The sequence below is a fragment of the Amphibalanus amphitrite genome, unplaced genomic scaffold (assembly GCF_019059575.1).
Source record: "Amphibalanus amphitrite isolate SeventyFive unplaced genomic scaffold, NRLGWU_Aamphi_draft 001662F_arrow, whole genome shotgun sequence".
Taxonomy (NCBI): domain Eukaryota; kingdom Metazoa; phylum Arthropoda; class Thecostraca; order Balanomorpha; family Balanidae; genus Amphibalanus; species Amphibalanus amphitrite.
Genome location: NW_024883155.1, coordinates 68,659 through 82,568, shown reverse-complemented (window position 1 = coordinate 82,568; position 13,910 = coordinate 68,659). Strand labels below are relative to the sequence as shown.

The 13,910-nt window shown below is 49.1% G+C and overlaps 2 long non-coding RNA genes across 2 annotated transcripts; one reads left to right on the top strand and one right to left on the bottom strand.

Annotated features, from left to right (window-relative positions):
- Nucleotides 1-948: 948 nt before the first annotated feature.
- On the top strand, nt 949-3,442 carry LOC122374489. Its single transcript, XR_006255230.1, has 3 exons — nt 949-2,340; nt 2,620-2,795; nt 3,194-3,442. It is a non-coding gene; the product is annotated as an uncharacterized LOC122374489 (long non-coding RNA).
- Nucleotides 3,443-11,748: 8,306 nt separating this feature from the next.
- On the bottom strand, nt 11,749-12,823 carry LOC122374492. The gene is made up of 2 exons (XR_006255232.1): nt 12,665-12,823; nt 11,749-12,052 (listed from the first exon to the last, which is right to left on the bottom strand). It is a non-coding gene; the product is annotated as an uncharacterized LOC122374492 (long non-coding RNA).
- Nucleotides 12,824-13,910: the final 1,087 nt, after the last annotated feature.

The window sequence follows — 13,910 nt, the reverse complement described above, 5'->3', positions numbered from 1 at the left end:
CGTCGAGACAGGCTACTTCTCCAAGGTAAAGTACAGTATAGTTCCGTAGACAGTCATTCACCCGGCATACAAATACATCTGATGGAAGATGCTTTTAAGTTGGAGGCTTGATTATTCGACCCATAGTATAGATTGGTTCACGAGTGTCACTTCACTGCTCGGATTAAGGATGGAGGGGTCCGATCAGCTGGGGTTGCGGCACAGTCGGAAGGTGATAGGACAGGGTATTCGGAGTCCCAACGACCACTGCCAAACATATGGGTGGTAATTAAATTAATCAATTGAATGTGGTCATTCGTCCAGTCACCGATTCCTATATTACTGGCCTCCCATTAACTAAAATGCCCACTTAAATCGTATTAGCGTTGCTATGTTTGATACCCTCGAGATTAATTAGCTCGACTGCCCTAACTGAGCTGTGCTCCGCTCCTATCGGCCTTAACCTATGCAGTCGCTCCTCACACACACACACACACACACACATCTACTCTGACCACATGCATTCATCACTCAGCCCCCGAATTTATTTGAGCACCCCTAAAAATCCCTCCGATAGTGTCAGGTGTCTGACTAATAACGATCTCCCCGGCGAGATAAATGTCTCTTATCCGAAATCCATGTGCATGCTACGCTAACCGGCGACAAGGATATTTATCGCAGGGCCGCCCAGAGTAAAGGTACAAATATCCACCCTATAAATTTGCGGGGTTCACTACACGTCCGATAGACTTATGGTACACACATGCGCGATTTACATCCGACTTATCTCTCTATCCGGGAGAGATTACCTATGCCCTCTTCCGGTCCGCGTGTAACACCTCCGTTCACGACCCAGGGACCCTAGTTCATATCCTGGAACTCTCCTTAAACCGTGGGATTTACTTTCAAGGCCTTACGTGTCCTGGAGTACATTATTCCCTCCCCTGAGGCTGTCCAGTACCGATTAGGGCACCTTTACAAAATAAGTATGAGGACTTATTCGGGACACTACGGCTTGCCTTGTTCGCCCTTTGGGTGACTTACCCCTGACCTTCGGCTTCTTGCCTTTGGCATAACTCCAACTTACTCTCCAACTGCACTGCGCCAATCTTCCCCTTCCCCCTGCCATAGAAACCTCTCACTGCCTCGTTACCCAGTGTTACCTAAGCGGGAAATCTAACAGTAGCCGGATACTACTGGCGGAAAACGTGCATATGCCCTGCATACGCGACGGTGTGTCCCTAATATCATTGCGGTCTGGACGTGATTCTATAGAAGTGCACCTCGTCTCACACAATCATGCTAGTAAACATTACACCATGGGAGGCGGCGAAGCAAGCCGTCTGCCTCAACATGCCCGGTATCGATATTCGGTGGCGTAGTAATTGGCTTGAACTCGTAATCGCATCACTCTCGACTCCGCTAGTTAGCGGTTCGTAATTCTGAGACCACTGTACCTCGTGTCCCATCTGTACATCTCACCTCGAACCTTAATTATGCAAGACTGCTCCCACCTAACCCTTGCGCGCTGATTCGTCGTTTGGCCGCGACCCGCTGCCCTACTAACAGCTGCCCGACCTGCCATCTGGTGGCTAGCGGCCTGAACCGTGGGCCGTCGATCTGTCGTCGGCCGGACCGCCGCGTTATGACTTCCGCTCGGCACTGACCGGCGAGGCGTCGCCGTCCATGAACTCAACGATACGACGGCTAATGAGGTGGCATTAATAAATTCTACCACGCGCTGAACGGTTGCGGGTTGTCCTGACAAGCTATCAAGTGTATTGGATTAGAGTTAGACTGTTGGCGTTGCATAATGTTGCCTTAGAATTGCGGACCCGAATTAGTACCCGGGAATTCGGTCGACAGCTCCCGTCAGCCCCTTAGCTCTCCGTATAAGGGAATAACCGGCGAAAGGGGTAGCCCCGTTGTTCCCAGAGTCGAGCAGCACCCCTCCATTAGAGGTGCAAATCGTCGGCGGCCGTTCTGTTAGATTAAGCACAATTCTGCGCGGGCTATGATCCTTTCCTGATGGTTAACCCAATTTGGTCACGCGTGTAGGTCCGATCAGTACCCTAGAAACCTATGTAACCTGCCGTCCTCACCCAGTTATCCACACCCGGGGTATGGTTCTGACGGAGTTGCATCTCAAGTCATTAGGCTCCGCGAATCACCGTGCGGCGCCCCAGGCGGTATTTAAAGGCTCCGGCACGCCCGCGGCATATTGTCATCATGTCTACCACGTCTGTGGAGGTTGTTTCGGAGGCAAGTCGGCCCGAGAGCCCGCCGGGGTCCGCGGCCGAGGTACCCCGAGAATTGTACAACGAGATCGTCCGCTTAAAGGACGACCTCCACGCGGCTGAGGTAAGAATTTCCTTTGCTCTACCCTGAGCAATTTGTATTACTGTGCTTATCGGACCGCTCGTTGTGATTACCTGATTCTTGAAAATACTACCCTGATGGGATGGTCAACGTATTTGATGAACGAGCATCCGTCCTTAATTGTTATCACATGGGGTGGCGAGATCAATTTATATTTGATTTGGTTTAATTTTAAAGGTGATAGATTTAACTTTTACTTATAAAAGCTAAATTTGGTGTCTATGCTAGCCTGTTATTAACGGTGGTGGTGGTTCCTTGCAGGGAAAGTTGGAGGTCGCCCGCCGGGACCTGGAGCGGGCCCACCGAAAAAACAAAGCCGTAGTCGCGAGGCTGCGGAAAATAATCTATGCCACCCAGACCGCACCGAGCTACGCCCGGCCGGGGTGGCTCGACCAAGAAATAGAGTGGGCCTTATTGGAGCTCTCTTGAGCCCTCAGGTAAGAATCTTTGTACGTCGGCTGTTTCCACTGGTTACTAGTGCTACCCAAGGTAATCTGACTATGATCACTTGAGCATCGTTAAAGTAATGTGAATTTTTATGACTACTTTATGCTTATCTTAATAGTTATATCCAGAAGGAAGACGTCACTGAACAAAGCTAGACCTGTGCCTTGACATCAGCATGGAAGTACAGTTTGACTACCTGCGAAAGAACTGAGGCGGTTCACCGAATACATAAGGGCCGTCACAACAAATTTCAAATAAGCTCCCAGTACTAGGTCAGTTATCTTAATTTTATCAAGTTTCACTCCCCACGAGGTCCTTGGTTCATAAGAGGAGAACACGGGGTTGAGATATCCGATCAACCTCTAACGACGATCTTTTCTTGTTCCAGATGCAACGACGCAGGACACCTCCGAATTCATCTCGCCGTCGCGATGAATGGTGGTTCTGTAGTGTGTGAACAAATTCTGGCTCGCTGTCTGTAAATACATGTGCCATTTTGTACCAATTCGTCTGTTAAGTACGCTATCACCAATGTAAAGGGTTTCTTTCAACGGAGACACGATCCGGCGGGTTCCGAATCCTGCAGAAGGCATGGCGATCAGACGACTGAGTGAGAGAACTAGTGACGTGTGTCCTATGTTGAGATCGGATGGAATTGTAGTAAACGCCGGAAAGTGCCATTACAACGCCTCACGCAGATCATCACTACGCTTTCATCCCCGTGTCTGTGTACGCACTTCCCATTCACGTTCCCTCCATATCATATCCTAACAGGAGTAATAAGTTTTCGCTGTGTATTCTACATCAAGCTCGCATGGCATTATCAGTGTTAGTCGCAAACTAAAGCACCACACTCACGAACATCGACCCACAAGCTTGGTGAGACGCATCGTGTACTTAACCTAGGAGCCAAAGAATCTATATACAATGCAGAGTACTGTTGTCATTGAGCAACAGACGTACATGTCACTCCAAGCTGCCGCGTCGGTTCTCTTGTGACCACTAAGCTGACAAGTTGACCTTAAGTACGGAAACACGACGCAACGAGCCATGAACCTTCCAATACATCGCTGCCCTTACTCGCTAGGATGTTACGCGCAACTATTGACCAATAATACGGAAAACACAACGCAACGAACCGTGAAATTTACACTACATCGCTGCCCTTACTTGTTAGGATGTTACGCGCAACTATTGACCTATAATACGGAAAACACAACGCAACGAACCGTGAAATTTACACTACATCGCTGCCCTTACTCGCTAGGATGTTACGCGCAACTATTGACCTATATTAGTGTTAATCATGAGCCTACGCACCCTACGGAGAAGCGCCATTCATTGTGTATCGGCCTATATCGCTCGCTGGAACATGCTCAAATTAGTTCGACTCATGACACCGCCAGTGAAAAATTGGTCGCACCGATACATGACCATTACGTCGCCAAACTGCCTCGAATCATTTAGTCAGAGTTCATTTTGCTGGCTGCGCAGTTTCAAATCTAAACCTGGCACACCGGACCTATTCGCAATCGTATACCGTACACAAACCGAGAGCGTAATTGCTGGCGCATGATTAACCTCTCATTATCAAACTGGACGTGTTCGCAATCATATACCAACTGAGAGCGTAATTGCTGGCCGCGCTTCGAAGTTCAAATCCTAATAGGCCACTAGGGTGTTTGGACGAATATGTTCGAAATAATTCAAGTTGTCTCTTTCTAATTGAGAGTGCATGATTGATAACTGAAAAATGTTGGGCAGTCGTCACGGGTAATGCAAGCTGGGCAGTGCGGAGGGGAAGGACCGGGAATTGAGCAGACTCTATATAACACTCACATTCTGGAGCGGCTGACGGCTGAGTCCTCAGTTCTGGTTGCTCGAACTGAAGAGGCTTCTCGCGCTGGCCCCGGGCTGACGGCTGCCTCTAGATGACGTCTCCGGCTCCGGCTGCAGACTGCCCTCCGGGGTGAATCGTGCACCTTTTATAGCTCGAGGGGCTGCCACGCCCTGAGCCGACCTCGGAGTCATTGCACCCAGGGTGTCTTTGTTACTCCCGTGCGTTTTCACTTGGCCGCTCACCATCTTCATATTGGGGGTTTTACCAGTCGGTTCATCGATGTGTAGGATATAAGAACATTGATAAAAGTGTGAATTAGCTCTGTCGTGCCGTTTCTTTATCCTCAACCACTTTCATTCTTTTATCGACTGCGTATCTGCCCGCAGCAGCCTGTCAGCCTTCTTTTCCTCTGGTTATCCAAATACCTCGGTAGCTAAACATCTTATCACATTCCATATAGGTAGCTCGTCGTTGTTTGCTTGAATTGGGTTGAATTCCATAACAGCTTTAGTTAGCCTCAACAGCGTTTCTTTGTTCCAGCCACTTACAATGTACTTAGGAGACGACACTTCGTATTTTAGCCTTCATCTTAGATTTTGGCGAATCGGTGTATTCCGTATTGCTGTTTCCGATACGACCATTGCGCTGAGCTGGTATAACTGTTTTCCCGACGTCCTCTTGCTTAGTCTCCAGGCTTGGGATTTGCAGACATTGTTCATGGCCGGCTGCTCCATTTTCTTGGTTGTATTTTGCTATTAACCTGACGGTGACTCTAGCCCTTGGAATTCAAGCCTGCATTTGTCACAAGCCCCATATTTGTCAGTCATTTCTCCCGCGGCTACTGTATGGGCTGATTACTTTAGGAGCCGTCCGATCTTCCGTCAAAATGGTTTTATCTCCCAGAATCATACATCCTTTGTTGTCAACCTTTCACGCGTCTGGATAGTGCTGCCCCCTTCGGTTGGCGGTAGCTCTGGCAACTAGTACCTTGGGCGTGTCCCCATCGTCAGCTGGCTAACACCCCCGCTTCGCTGCTGACCTTTGCCCGCCAGGCCTTGTGGTTGCGGGGTGTGGCCGTAGCGTGCTGCCTCTTCTATTCAGTGGCGAAATCTGGAACTACAGGTCATTGCTTGCTGCTGCTGTGCAGGTCACCTTCAAGGCGTTCTGCCGGGTCACTCACCCTGGGTTGTTGTACCCCGACAAAGGAGGCTGTGTGCTCCAGCCGGCATCCATCCTTTACACTGCTCCATGATCTGTTGACATATCTTGCTGATCCAGCGTTCCCAGCCGGTATCTGTTCTCGGCATGGGTCCACGAGCTGTTGACAATCTTACTGATCCAGCGTTCCCAGCCGGTATCTGTTCTCGGCATGGGTCCATGAGCTGTTGACAATCTTACTGATCCAGCTGTTACTTGTTTGAGTTCGAATCGTTCATCCTGCGGTAGCTGTCTCCAAAAGCGCGCGTCTTAATGGGAGTTTTACGGCTGCCCATTCTGTGCGGACAGTGATAGATTGGGGAAACGGGGGGGGGGATTGGGTGTGGGAAGGCGAGGCTAAGCGTGCGGCCGGTCGGTGAGGGGAACTGCCGAGCCGAGTCGACCCGTGACGGTCTGGCCCGGTGTGTTGAGTCTGAGGTGGAATTTTTAAAAGATGTAGCCTGCTACAAGGTCGCAAAATTGACCTGACCTTAGGTCATCGACATCAAAATTCTGAGATATACATTTTGTACATGTTATTGCACTTAGCAATCGCTGAAAGTTTCAAAGCGATCGGTCACTCGGTGTAGCTATGACAGACATTGGAACTTTTTATGAGGTGAGGTCACTTCAAGTGACCTGGTGACCTGACCTTGAATGACCTTGGTCTGAAATTTTCACAACATGTGTAGAATTGATGTATGATAAGGTGTACCAAAAACGGCGGCGCTCCGCGCCGCCGTTTTTGAGATATTTGCGAAAAACCACAAGGGGGGGTGTTCAAACACCCCCCCCAGCAGGGCGCGGGTTAAAGGGACACTCCCACCTTAACATTAGTTTTGAGTTGAGATAGCCAAATTGGTGGCCATGGCCTGCAAATACCGGTTTGGGCACTCACAACATCGAAAAATGCTTTAATTCGAAGATATGGAATTTCAAACTTGCAGTTTTCGGATTCTAAGGGGCTAATGCATTGGGATGCCCCCTTAGAATTTGTGACGTCAGCGGAGATCTAACGATTTTTAAATCTTAGACTAGAACCATCGTTAACACGTGGTGGTATACGCTGCTTTGCGCGCAACGTCTGCCGCACTTTAAGGCTGTCAAATTATTGCTTCCAAATAAAGTCGCTAGTAACAGGGGAGATCCCAAAAAGTAAACAAAAGTAAAAGCCTAATATCTTGGAAAGCAGTGAATATTTTTCGGTGAAATTTGGTAGATATTCGTTTTCGCTCTTTCTGAACCAAAGGACATCACTTTCATGCCAATTCATTAACTTTTTTGAAGGTGGGAGGGTCCCTTTAAGTGTCTCTTACCACAGGATCAGGGCCACCCATAAAACGTTGGTATATTATGGTTCGTGGCCATCCCTATGGCAGTACTTCATGCATATTGCAGTTTTGTGACCGTCTATCGTATTTATCACTGCCTATTTGTCGTGGCATACAGGGTGATTTTTTTTTTACTTGTTAAAAAGTAATGAGATCTAGTGGCATTAAAATATAAATATAAATTGCAAAATTATATACCAGGATGACAAGCATTCTGGGACATTTTGATTTCATACAGACACGATGTGAAGGAACGTCCATCGTGTATTTTACTTGTGCTTGAAGTTGCCCCCTCTCTCACCGACACGAATCAGCCTGCCTGAGCACGTGTTGAACAGCACCGTGGACTCCTAGACCCTTTAGGCGGACTGAAAAGGCTCCTATCACCCATTTTTAGCTCTGCCAGATATTTCCAATGTTTTCTTGTTATATCTGCCATAGCTGGGTCCAAAAACTAGAAGTCTATGGAGGGCAGGTCGAGGATTTCGATACTGGCGGCCCTGGTGGTGTCTGATTCGCTGTTTTTCTTTCTCCCTGAAGACTGATTCTTCAGAGGCTGCACATACGCCAGATGGACCGGTTGAAGGTTATTTATGACTACAAGCTTGTTCGTGCATTATTTAACGTCTTTCTGGGATATCTCCTCGATGATCGCATGCTTCGAACTGCCTCAATGCTTCAAAATCATCGTTTGGTGTCGTTCCTTACTGAACGGCGGTGGACCATGCGTGCCCGATTGGTGGGACATTTCCAGGCACCATTGGGGCCGAGGCCTTCGGTTAAAAGGGACAAATCATGACACCATACAAAAAGTCCCAGATTTATCTATCACGTGCATTGCTTTTTTGCACGCGATTTTTCGATTTAGGGACCACTATCGACATTTACTTTTTAACCCGCGAGTTGCTGGGGGGGGGGGCCTTAAACGCCCCCACTTTTTTCGCCGGGCCATAGCATAAAAACGGCGCGCCGCAGGCGCGCCAAATTTTGGGTACCTGTAGGGAATTGATTGAAGTTTATTGTGACAAAGTTTCAAAAAATCGGTCTGAAAATTTTTGAGATATCGAGGTTTTAGTGACGTCATGATTTCTGAGTTTTCGACCAAAAACGGCATATGTTCAAAAAATCATATAAAATCACAGAATAGACATACAGACATGCCGTAAACGCCATTAGACTGCCAATACCATGGAAAATCAAATGGCTATCTTCGATTATTGATTATCGTTCCGCATTTTCCAAAATCTTGAACTGAATCTTGGCAATTTCTCGTGACTACTTCACGACCATGATACATGAATTTCTTAAATTGAACTTTTTTAGCCAAACACGTACACATATGATAAAATGAATGTCACCATCGTGTTCTACGCCCCAAATTACCCATAAAACATGCGTCACAGGCTGCGAATATCAGTTTTTATTTTCGGGGATATGTGCCTGCCCGGTTGACCTGACCTTGACCCTGACCTATGCTTGACTGACCCCTGCATGGAGCTGACACTCTTGTAGGCCTTATATGATGGATTGTGCACCGTTTTGACAGAGTTTATGACGAGAGGCGCCCATTGCGAAGTCCTGAAGTCCATGCTACTGAAAGCCCGATTTCAGGTGTTTGACCTGACCTTGACCTGACCTGTGACCTCAAAATTCAACTTAAAAGTATTCATCTGAAGCGTCTCGTCGCGTTCTTTCGTTTGCCGCCTCGTGCGTTTCGCTGCGCCTATTGGTTCTCGAGTTATCGGCTGGGGGCGTTTAACGCCCCCCCCCCCCCAGCAAACGGTGGGTGGCGAAATACCCCAGCAACTGCCGGGTTAACAGTTAAAAAAATCACCCTGTATATTCTGACCGTCTATTTGACGTGTTATATTATGTAACCGTCTACATCACGTGGTGTGTGTGGCCGTCTATTTGGCGTGTTGTATGTAACCGTTTATTCATCGTGCTATGTACTACCGTCCTACGTGGTATACATTATCGTCCTATTTGCCGCAATATGTGAGACCGTCTTTTTGTTGTGGTGTACTGTGACTGTCTATTTGACGTGATAAAGGTGACCGTGTTTTTGCAGTTCTGTGTGGGACAGTCTATTTATTGTGGAATGTGTGACCGTCTATTTGTCATAATAAATGTAGCATTTTATTTATCGTGCTACGTGTGACCGTCAATGTTTCGTATTATAGGTGACCGTCTATTTGACATGGTATGTACATATGACCGTCTATTTATCATGATTTACATGTGACTGTCTATTTATGTTCAACCCTCCCCCCCCTCTGGCTAATATCAAGGAAGAAGGTGTTTTTGTGTCGGTAATTCTCTCTCTCTCTCTCTCTCTCTCTCTCTCTTCCCTCTCCCTCCAAGCCGCCCTCCCTCTTCCCATTCACATCACTCTTAATTTGACTTTATTTCTCATCTCATCAGGTTCATCTGACTGGAGACCCCCTCTCCGGCCCCCTTCAGAGATCGACTCCCAGAAATTAACACCAACCTGACCACTGGAGGAGCTCCTGTCCTGCTGGCACCGCCGGCGGTCGCCGTGCTTCCAGCGCTGATCGTTACGTGAGTTTATCTTGTCGGCTTTGCGGGGGATCGGCAGTCTTCAGTTGCCTCCTATTTTCGGTCCTTTTCAGTACGTTTCTTTGCTTTTCATGATGATCACTAGAGTCGTGCCGAAAAAATCATCGTACCAATCATGCAGACATTGAACATTTTTATGTCCCTACTTCGTGCAATTCATTCTAACTGTTCTCTACCCTCTCCCTCCAGTCGATCTGCTATGTAGTGTTTACCGCCCAAAAGACTTTTCTGACGGCTCCCGCTCCCTCTGTTTGCCGTCAGGTGCTGGTGGCGCGCCGTCTGGTACAGTCCGGCGCGCGGATCGACCTACAGAACGAGGCGGAACGCTCGCCGCTGCAGATGGCGCCACCGGGGCTGGCGAGCGACCTCCAGTGGTGGCGCCGCCCTCGGTGCTGTTCACCACTGGCGCAGATGGCAGCACCGTCGCCCACAAGGCTCGACTGTCAGTGCGCGTATTTCGAACTGACGGACCTCTGTTCCTTGCTTCTGATCCAGAACAGTGTCGTTCTGGGCCAGTCAGCGTTTATAACTACGACTTGACTTGCGTAGAATTTGATGCTGTGATGCTACCAAAAGACTTACCGTCGCGGATTCGTCGGCAACAGGTTCTCAATAACGACCGACTAGCGATCTTAGTGGCGTAGCTCGCCTCTTCTCAATCAGTGAACGTGTTTTCTGTATCGCTCACTCATTGATTGTATGGGGTCGTATATCTCTTCCGTTGCACGTTCGCTGCATAGCTGCACCTCGCCGACTGTTTGTGACGTGTCTTTCATTGGCTGCTGGTCGTGGCGATGACTTACGTCGCCCTGTGGCTCATCTCAAGCTGGTGTGGCGTTTGAACGGCTACCTGTCAATGTCGTATGTGGACATCGCCGGATGTGGACATCGCCGGTGCCATGTCGTTGCTGTCACCACCATATCGTCCTTTGCGCGAAGGTTGAGACATTCGCTTCATGTTGATGTGACGCGTGTCGTTGTTCGTTGTTTGGCATTCGATCACTGGTAGAGTTACGATGTAAAGTGAGTTTTTTTTTGCGACTCGGACTTGCGTGCACCTGATGTTTCCCGTGTGCGTGTGCCACCAGTCATTGTAAGCGCTGAAAAAACTGATAGTAAGACAATGTCGTAAGATTTGTCGCCTTTATCTACATTGATGACGTGATGTTGGTACCTCGGCCGTTCCCTTGGACCTGCGAAGCGTGAGCTAGCAGCTGACACAAAGATTGTTGAATGTTGGCGAATAAAGATCGAAAATCCATGGAATGTGTGGTATGATGTGGTCCGAACACGATGCGAAGGGAAGAAGTCGTGTGACGCTCAATGGCGACGCAAGAACGGATCTCGTGTGGCTGAACAAGTGTCTCGACTTGCAAAACGGGAGAAAAATGGGGTTGCTCGAAGGAATCACACTAAATATGCCATTACCTGCGGCTGGAGTAAGTCTCCGTTCTCGAAATCGAGCCCGGTCGGTCGGTCGGTAAGGCATTCGCCACGAAAGAAAGTGGGTGGAGCCTAAATGGCCGTAAAACTGAGATCGGCATAATCCACTTTCAGGTGCCCCAACGGGTTTACCCTGGTGGCCGAGTGGATAGCGTGACGTCAGCGTGCATTTTAGACTTTCGAAGGTTTTGGGTTCGAGACCCGGAATCGCCTGATTACGATAATTTTTTCCGCTCTTAATGGGCCTCGAACCCAAAACCTTCGAAAGTCTAAAATGCACGCTGACGTCACGCTATCCACTCGGCCACCAGGGTAAACCCGGTGGGGCACCTGGAAGTGCCTTATGCCGATCTCAGTTTAGGCCCATTTAGGCCCCGCCCACTTCTCTCTATCGTCAGCCCAGCCTGTGTGACGTCACATCCAATGCTGCTGTCGACTGTTTGGCTCTGTACGCGGGTCTCTCAGTCTCCCTGAACCGTCCGACTATCAGTGAAAGGAGTTCCCACGCGACTTCCAGGACACGGCTACTGTCTAGCACTCAAAGACACGTCGTTGGAGCCGTACTTCGGATTTTATTGAGACCTTTACAAAATTATGAATATACAATAAACACAGTAATTGTTCTTCATAAGAGGGCGGGGCATCTTCAGATGAAAGTCGACCAGCTATGAAGCTTGGGGGGGGGGATGATCTGCCTCGGGCCGGGTCCGATTGATGAGTGCTGCCCCGCCGGGTGGCGGACGGGGCGGCGCCGGCGGCAGTCGGCCCCTGGCAGCTAGACCGGCCCGCCAAGCCGATTAACCCCGGTGATGATCTCTGATGGCCGCGGGCGGTGACAGCCGCCAATCTTGACCGTCTGGGAGCGAATGGAGATCGGTAAGGGGTGGGCACGCTAGGGGGCGGGGGCGGGGGAAGGACAAGAGAGGGAGCTGGAGGGTGCCACGGACTGACGAAATCATAACAACAGAATAGGGGCAGGGGAGGGGCTGTGGCGCTGTTACAAAGGGGATGGGGCATACCTGGCGCTACGAGAACTTTGAAACAACCGGATGCAGAAGCGACATGACATCACATGACAACTTACAGTTTACACGTTGACAAATATAACGCTGCGAGCAGCATGAAAACACGCACAAACCGTTCGCAGCGCCAGATTGAGATACTGATACAAGCATGACAAAGGTGACAGACACATAACCGAACCACTCTCCGGGGGTCCTCCCTTCTCTCTCTCTCTCTCTCTCTCTCTCTCTCTCTCTCTCTCTCTCTCTCTCTCTCTCTCTCTCTCTCTCTCTCTCTCTCTCTCTCTCTCTCTCTCTCTCTCTCTCTCTCTCTCTCTCTCTCTCTCTCTTCGCCTAATTCATGACACTCGAGTCACTGGATAAATCGCCGATGCTGGAACGTCACTGAAGCCAGCCTCTTCACTCCAAAATGCAGCATCACAGCTCATAATTCACCGATAACTCACCGATAATTGCTCCCAGCTCCTTGCACATTGCACAATGCATAACCTTCATCTCACTGTTCCTGCCGCTCTCACAGTCACAAATAATCAACTGTAAGTCCTTCAATATCCTACAAATCGCCTGGAAATGCTTTATTGTTTGCAAATACCCGGTGACAACCAGCTGATTAGATATGCAGAGACACCCATCGGCGGCATTTAGAACCTTAAGCTCATGCAAGCAGCGCCACCTATGCCCCTAACTGCCGAGCCCGATTTCCATTAGCTGCCCATAACACAGGCCACGGCCGGCGCGCTATACAACTAGTGACATCTAGCGGTGGCATCTGTCGCTACTGCCTGGTGCCTGTGTTATGTGCAGCTCGTGGATTCGAGGTTGGGCGGTTTGGGTCATAGGTGGCAGCACTTGCGGATAACTAAGGGTTCAACGTATGGACACCAGGTGGCACAGGCAGTGTAAGCTCGTTTAGGGCCTACGTTACACTACAGGGCCGTGCTGCTGTTGTGCAGAACAATTTTTTTTTTGTTCAACTAAATGGCCAAACGGGTAACGCCACGGCTAGGGAGCGATAACAATCCTAGCAAGCGTACGTTCTACGTTGCATTCGACATCGGTATCAACGGTAAATATTTGGTACCTTTGGCAGGGAGCATTGATGCAATTAGTCACACTTTTAGATTGCTTTTTTTCTTCTTCACGAATGACTGTTTTACTCGTTGTCATGTCTGTTGTGCACGGTATCAGCCTCAAACACCGAATGATCCCGCTGGTCTCGAAAGATATCCCCGATTATCCGCCAATGTCGAACGCACGCATATGGCCGCGAACTATCTTATCAGTGCCGCGGGAGATATTGCATGAGGTATTTCGCATCGCCTGGCGTATATCCTTCTTTCTATTGCTAGTTTACCGTCTCTCTCAGGCATAAGACCCTCTACAGTTTATATCATCAAGTCTCTCGAGCTTTTTTAACCCGCGCACCGACGGGGGTCTGCGCCAACTTCGCACCGACGGGGGGGCGGATGACCGCCCCCCTGAGATGTCGAGAACGAAGCAAGATAGCGACAAGCGGCATCGGATACGCACGGTCAAGATCTATAATTTTTACTAAGGTCATTTTCAGGTCAGGTCAAAGATGACGTCACAGGGGTCGAGAAAATCAAACTGTTCTACCGCAGTCAAATGAACACAGCCTACAAAACGGAAGAGAGGGTCATCCGAGATCTCATCTTGACTAACGTCAAGCCG